The sequence below is a fragment of the Myxocyprinus asiaticus genome, chromosome 41, assembly GCF_019703515.2.
Source record: "Myxocyprinus asiaticus isolate MX2 ecotype Aquarium Trade chromosome 41, UBuf_Myxa_2, whole genome shotgun sequence".
NCBI lineage: Eukaryota > Metazoa > Chordata > Actinopteri > Cypriniformes > Catostomidae > Myxocyprinus > Myxocyprinus asiaticus.
Window position 1 is genome coordinate 24,352,371 of NC_059384.1, and position 8,292 is coordinate 24,360,662.

Genomic DNA, 8,292 nt, shown 5'->3' on the forward strand with positions numbered 1-8,292 from the left:
TTCAGTGAGCCGGCTGTAATGAGTGCAGCAGATGACGTAATCATTCTAATGTCCCTTAAAATTACTCCACAAAACAAACTTCAGCCAACAGGAGGTGTAAGCACAAAGAATGATCAGATTCATCCACAGCTGACCCGAAGGAGTGTTATTCCACAAAACAAACTCTAGCCGCTAGGTGGAGCCAGCACATAAAGAAACAAAACAGGCATCCCGGTTCCTCGGATGATCCAGAGTCAAATTCACTCAGAGGCCACATAAAAAAAAATACATCATGACTTACTCAGTCCATCAACTTTATAAAAGACGTCCTTTATGTGAGCATGTAGATATTTTGCAATCATCCATAGTGTCCATTCTCAATCTGGCCGGGAACTTCAGTGTAAAAGCGATCTTCCGTCAATGCAAAAGTTTCGTGGAGTGTCATGCCACAAAACAAACTCCAGCCACTAGGCGGAGCCAACACAGAAAGAAACAAAAAATGGCGCCCAGCTTCCTTAGACAGTTGAGACACTGAACAGTGAGTCAGTCCACTCACATAAGAAACGCCCAATGGTTTACTCACCCATAGTTTGTATGAAAGCCAGTGCCTTTTTGGGGCATAAAAATACTTTGCTGCCATCCTTGGTGTCTATTCTCAGTTTGGCCAGAAACATCAGTGCAAAAGCGATCTTCCGTTGATGTAAGAGTTTCTTACATTTCTTGAACCAATCGTGTTTCTCTCTTATCGAATTCACAAAATCCGGGAACAAGAAAATATTGTGATTCTTCCAAGAAAGCTTTCCTTTGCTCCTTGCCAGGTGCAACACGAGAACTTTATCGGATGATCTCAGAAATTTGGCCAGAATTGATCGGGCCTGTCTCCCTCAGCAGATCTGCGAGCTGGGACTCTGTGAGCTCGCTCAATTTCCAGCTTACAGTGCATCCGGGAAGTATTCACAGCACCTGACCTGTTATGTCGAGCAGACTTGGGAAGAGCTCGTCTTGGAATTTAACCACATCTCTGCCCTCTTCATGTTCAGGAATTCCAACAATTCTAATATTGTTCCTTCGATTCCTATTTTCGAGATCTTCCAGTTTTTCCTAAATAAATTCCAAGTCTGTTTTGGATGCGGGCAGATTAGTGGATAATTCCCTTTCCAATGATTCCAGACAATTGATTCATTTCTCAACAATTGTCACTCTTGTGACCAACTCAGAGAATTTTGTTTCCATCGCTGTAAATGATCGACGTATTACAGCGAGATCCTCCAAGTCAGCAACAACCTTCGTTAGCATCACCAAGATGTTGGACAGTTGACGCTGGATTTCATCTCCCGACGTGCCGTCCAAATCGAGTCCCTGGCTCGCAGTCCCGTCAGAGGCCTCAGCTTGAACACGTAAGTGTTTTTTTAATGTCTCCAGAGTCTGAGGATTTTGACTTCTTTGCCTTGTTTACTTCAAAGAGCAAATATGTAACTGGGTGTATCGAATCTCACCGGTTATAACATGAAAATAATCAAAAAACCAGCAAAGTGCGCAGAGCTAGCCGCTCACACGCCTGCTTCTCGCATGGCATCACGTGACCACCTGTGAGACAGAATTACACAACAGAAGATAATCTATAAATCAAACTCCAGCCAATAGGTGGAATAAATACAAAGAACGTGCAGATTCATCCACAACACTGTCCCGAAGGAGTGTTACTACACAAAACAAACTCCAGGCGCTAAGCGGAACCAGCACCAAAAAAAACAAAAAAGGCGCTCAGTTTCCTCGGACGGTCAAGTGAATGTTCAGTGAGTCAGTCCACTTGGCTGCAATGTGAGTACCACAAAATAACTTACTCAGCCCATTGACTTTATGAAGGACATCGCTTGCTGGGGACATGTAAATATTTTACGACCATCCTTAGCATCTATTCTCAATTTGGCCAGGAACATCAGTGCAAAAGTGACCTTCCATTGATGTAAGAGTTTCTTGCATTCCTTGAATTGATCACGTTTCTCTCTTGTCGAATTTGCAAAAACTGGGAACAAGAAAATGCTGTGGTTCTTCCAAGAAAGACTTTCTTTGCTCATCACCTCGCGTAACACGAGATTTTTATTGGATGATCTCAGAAATGTGGCCAGAATTGATCGGGGCCTGTCTCCCTCAGTGGATCACCGAGCCGGAACCCTGTGAGATTGCTCTGTTTCCAGCTTATGGCCTGTTATGTCGAGCAGACTCGGAAAGAGCCCGTCCAGGAATTTCACCATATCCCAACCTTCTTCGGCCTCAAGAATTCCAACAATATGGACATTATTCCGCCGACTACGGTTTTCCATATCCTCCAACTTCTCCCAGATGCGCTCCAAATCCACCTCGGTCACTAGCGGATTAGCAGCTAATTCCCTCTCTGAAGACTCCAGATAATCGATCCGTTTTTTGACATCCCTCACTCTTGTAACCACCTCAGTGAATTTCGTCTCCATGGCAGTGATCGATCGACATATTACAGCAAGATCCTCCAAGTCAGCAATGACCTTCGTCAGCGCTGCCGACATGTTCAACAATTCTCACCAAATTTCCCTCACTTCTCCGGCCAAATTGGCTCCCGGGCTTGCGGCCTGCTCGGGGGCGTCAGCTTGAGCACGTTTTTGTCTTTTAATGTCTCCAGACCCCGAGGATTTTGAATTCTTTGACATATTGTCTTCCTAGAACAGTTAAGGATCAGGGTGTATCGAATCTCACCGGTTTATGACATAAAAAGTATTAAAACTAGCAAAGTGCGCAGAGTTCGCCGTTCACACATCCGAATCTCGCATGGCGTCACGTGACTCCCTGATGAAGCTAATTACTGATTTTTCAAAGACGACAGCACTGGCTACCACTTGTTTGTTTGACAATCTATTCTAGAGAGATAATATTGAAATTTTTTGGCCACGGTAGAGAATACATTGAAATAAAAATTGTGATACACAAAGCTGACTTTCTATAGCTTGGTATGAATTAAAAAATTCCATAACATAGACCCGCTGTCCTCAAATGAGGACATACGTTTTCAGGCAAACTATTTGTTGTTCTAAGAAATTGCATTGTTTGCATGGTTATCAGGTGCTACTAGTTACAAATCATAAAGGGAAATGGAAAATGCACACATCAATCTCACTTTTGTGTATTTCGTTAAAGTGAAATACACAACTTTGCAAGCAACATATCAATAAAATAATTTCATTTTGCCAGAGACCAATTTTTTGAGGACTCTTAAAACCATGAAATTGACTTATATTTGTCTGTGTTTGCCACATTTCACATCATAGCTCAGGATAGGCCAGAAACAAATTTTAGGCAAGAATATGTACACAGATCCGAGCGCTTGGCCACCACATGGTCCTGTTGAACATTAATGTGCATTCTTGCGGTGGTAACAAATCTCAGAACTCAAGGGGGCGATAGAGTTACCTTCAAAAATCTGAGTCAGTAAACTGGATGTGTTATAATTCAGGTAAGCTGCAAGAGTCTCTTCAAATTGTTGCATGACAGTAATTGGCGTGAAAGAGAAAAATCACTGTAGAAGCAGTTCAAACTAATGTCGACTGTTGAGAATGCAATGCGTACTTACGTTGTGTTATTAATTGTGGTCTTACACATTTTGAAATACAATTATGCATGAAATCAAGCTTGCGTTTGTAATGGTAGCCAGCTGATAGATAGATGTGCAATGTGTATAAACCTCACTCTCCTGACCTCAAGAGGTGCACTGGCGACTGTCGCTAGAGGCTGTTGCCTTTAGCCTCCTTGTTAGCGCACCCACCTCCCATGCCGGATGCTAATGGATAGCTTTTTCCAGATATGATAAACCTCTTGAGATAAACTAACAAATATAAACTAATTGAGTTACTTACTGTAGATTTAGAGTAAGGTTAGAAGATTTAGGCTCTTGTCCTTCAACGTGATTCTGTGGGAAATCTCGTGAAATTGATCTGTTGTCATTATGCCACATTTCATCCACTGTAGTTAAACTGAAAGCCCGGTCGCATAGCTTGCTTTTTACTGACTCATTCAATTACTAGACCTGGTATGAGAATGAGTTCAGACTGGCACAGTGTATAACCACAAACGGACTGAGGTAAAACGGCAACTGTCTCTCACAACTGTTTTAAAAGCTGAGTTAAGAAAACAACAAATATGCTAGTCCTACTGGTCTCCTTTGCAGGACTGCAGAAGACTGCAGAAGATGTCACCTGATATGACCTGGAAGACAGATCATAAGTTTGCCTAATAGAGATCTAAGTAACCAAGCAATGTTGGGTATATTAGCAAAATCCCTTAAATGCAAGTCAGGTCACTCGGTAGCCATGTTCGTTAAGCCTCTCGGCATCCTCCGGTAAGCTAAGTTCAGCTTCTATTTATCTGAATGGGGAAAGACCAAAATCTCAAAATGGTTTGTCAAGATAACAAGCAAATAACATATTTCAAATCAGCAATAAAATCTGACAACAATTGTATCATAAATTGTACCTCTTTAGTTCAGATCATGTTAAAAATGCTATTTTTCAGACTGGTCCAGTTACTGTGCATCTCTCGATGAATACTGCCGGAAGATGTCTCTATCAAAATGATTATTGGGTCTTTTAACTGCGACATATGGCAGAAACATTAGTATGAATAAAAAAGTCTTTCAAATAGCATGTAAATAGACAAATCATATATCAAACAAAAGCTCTCATTCTCAAGAATGCAACTGTACAGTTTATTTCGAAAGATTTTCAAAACAATCACAAAATGAAATATGATTTCTGTAAGACATTAAATACAAATGTCTCTTGTATGTGCCGATCACTGCTGCTGTAAGCCCCAAGTAGCTAAAAATAGCTCAAATGTATACCTGCTTATACCTTGTTTTCTAAAACATTTGTCATTTTATACTTGTCTGAGTTTGCTTGTGTGAATAATTCATATGTTATATCTTAGATGTCCAGAACAAAATATGTGGTCCAGCAGGAAAAGCATGCTAAAAAAATCATTGGAAATACAGTTGTGCTCAAAAGTTTGCATACCCTTGGAGAATTGGTAATATATGTACCATTTTTAAAGAAAACATGAGTGAACAGGCAAAACACATTTCTTTTATTTCTTATGGGATTCATATTCAACTGTAGGTTATAACAGAATGACACAATCATAAAACAAAACAGCAACAAAGAAAAAAATTAAATGACCCCTGTTCAGATGTCTGCATACCCTTAGTTCTTAATACTGTGTATTGCCCCCTTTAGCATCAATGACAGTGTGCAGTCTTTTGTAATAGTTGTCTATGAGGCCCCAAATTCTTGCAAGTGGTATAGCTGCCTATTTGTCTTGGCAAAATGCCTCCAGGTCTTTTGTCGTCTTGCATGAACCGCACGTTTGAGATCTCCCCAGAGTGGCTCGATGACATTAAGGTCAGGAGACTGTGATGGCTACTCCAGAACCTTCACCTTTTTCTGCTGTAACCACTGGAGGGTCAACTTGGCCTTGTGCTTAGGGTCATTGTCAAGCTAGAATGCCCAAGAGCATCCCATGTGCAGCCTTCATGCAGAAGAATGCAAATTGTCTGCCAGTATTTTCTGATAACATGCTGCATTCATCTTGCCATCCATTTTCACAAGATTCCCCGTGCCTTTAGAGCTCACAGACCCCCAAAACATCTGTGAGCCACCACCATGCTTCACAGTGGGGATGGTATTCTTTACACTATAGGCCTTGTTGACCCCTCTCCAAACATAGCGCTTATGGTTGTGACCATAAAGCTCTATTTTGGTCTCGTCACTTCAAATTACAGTATGCCAGAAGCTGTGAGGCGTGTCAAGGTGGTGTCGGGCATATTGTAACCGGGCTTTTTTGTGGCATTGGCGCAGTAAAGGCTTCTTTCTGGCAACTCGACCATGTAGCTCATTTTTGTTCAAGTATCATCGTATTGTGCGCCTTGAAACAACCACACCGTCTTTTTCCAGAGCAGCCTGTATTTCTCCTGAGGTTACCTGTGGGTTTTTCTTTGTATCCCGAACAATTCTTCTGGCAGTTGTGGCTGAAATCTTTCTTGGTCTACCTGACCTTGGCTTGGTATCAAGAGATCCCCAAATTTTCCACTTCTTAATAAGTGATTGAACAGAACTGACTGGCATTTTCAAGGCTTTGGATATCTTTTTATATCCTTTTCCATCTTTATAAAGTTCCATTACCTTGTTACGCAGGTCTTTTGACAGTTCTTTTTTGCTCCCCGTGGCTCAGTATCTAGCCTGCTCAGTGCATCCACTTGAGAGCTAACAAACTCATTGACTATTCATACACAGACACTAATTGCAATTTAAAAAAAGCCACAGGTGTGGGAAATTAACCTTTAATTGCCATTTAAACCTGTGTGTGTCACCTTGTGTGTCTGTAACAAGGCCAAACATTCAATGGTATGTAAACTTTTGATCAGGGCCATTTGGGAGATTTCTGTTGTCATTATGATTTAAAAAGGAGCCAAACAAAATTTGACCAATTTTTGGCAATTAGTCCACAGTATATGTAAATGGTGGGCTTTTAAATTTGAATGTGAAAAATTGCAGGTGGCAGCACCCCAAAAATAACCTCTTAATAAGTTTAAGAGGTTTGAAACTGATATTTCTGTTTCGCTTTTGCAAGTTAATTTAAGCCGCATCAAACTCAGCGATTTTAGCTGGATACCAAACAACTTCTGTATTCGCCAGGGATTTAGCCTTACAATTTAAAGACTGCACTTAGTAAATTCTGGTTCTAAAGGAGAGATGTGGAAAGCCTATTTACTCATCACTATCCATCGATAATATAGTATATAAATCTGCTTGCCACACTACTAAACAAAATAAACAAACATTCCACCGTATTATGCACCAAGACACTCAGGAACCGCATTAGTCATAAGAGCATCCTCATGAACAGCAGCTAACTTTAGAGCTAATGTATCTATGACTGAAAATGAGATGCCAACGTTGTTGACTGCAAAAAATCCCCTCAGAGTTTTTGAGGCCTTTATGTGTAGTACTGGGAACTCTACAGCACAAGCACAGTAACATTGATCGGTACTTGTGAAAACTTTAGAAATAACTACAAGTTTCCACTTTTTTGCCAATATTCTAGTGGTACACACACACACAAACACAAACACAAAATATTTTAGTGGGACAGTTTGAATAGCACAGCAGAAACTAACCACTTCCTGCTTGTTGTTTGTGCAATGTGTGCTGAGATTTGTTTCAGTTTGTTATGATAAGGCATAAGCTTGGAAATTTTATTAAAATTACCAATGCAATTCTAGCATGTTAACCGTAAAACAAGGTAAAAAAAAAAACAAAACAAAAAAAAAACATTCATGGTTTCCCAGATCACGATCTCACATTGAGAAGTTTTTGATTTTACAAGTGCCCCAGCAACATGACAGTTAGGATTCTCATAACATGCAAAACATAAACATTGTCTTAACAGTGTCATAAATCACAAACTGAAGTTTCAGTGTCTGTTATGAACAGACAGTTAGTTAGACATTGGTTTTATGCTCACATGAGTACTCCGATTGCATCGTGACAGTATACCTTCAATGTTTTGGTGAGGGCAAAAAAAACAAAAAATTATAGAATTCTGATTGAATTCTGTTAGAATAGATTCAGGATTTTACTATTATTTCATTTGAAAAGTTTGCAATACAAAAATCAATGTTATAAATAATATTGCAATAAATGTTTCAACATTTCTTAAATGTTCTCCAATTTGAAGTTACATAACATTACTACACACACACACACACACACACACACACACACACACACACACACACACATTTACATACAAACATCATAAGTTACTGCTCCCCTGAGTTACTATCATGTTTATGTGTTTTGTTCTTGTTTTCATGTCTTTTATTTTTAAGTTTAGTTACTGTTCCTGTTCAGGTCATGTGGTTTCATGTCATGTGATTTCCTGTTTCCTCATGTGTTCCTGGTCATGTGATATCCTGTTCCCCTCCATGTTCATGTGTCTTGTTTTCATTGGTTCATTGTCTTATTATTAGTTCAGTCTTGTGATTGGTTTTCTTGTTTACTTGTTACCCATGTCTGTGTACTTAAGCCCTCATGTTTGCCATTGTCTCTTGTCAGGTATTATTTATGTAATGTTGTTTGGAAGTCAATCATGAAGTCAAGTCAAGACATTCTGTTCACGGTTTCTGGATTTCACGTTGCTGTAAATAAACATTGCACTTGGGTTCTACACTTCATCATCATCATCGTCTGCCTGTCATTGCCAGCATCGCTAAATATACTTGAAAGCAGA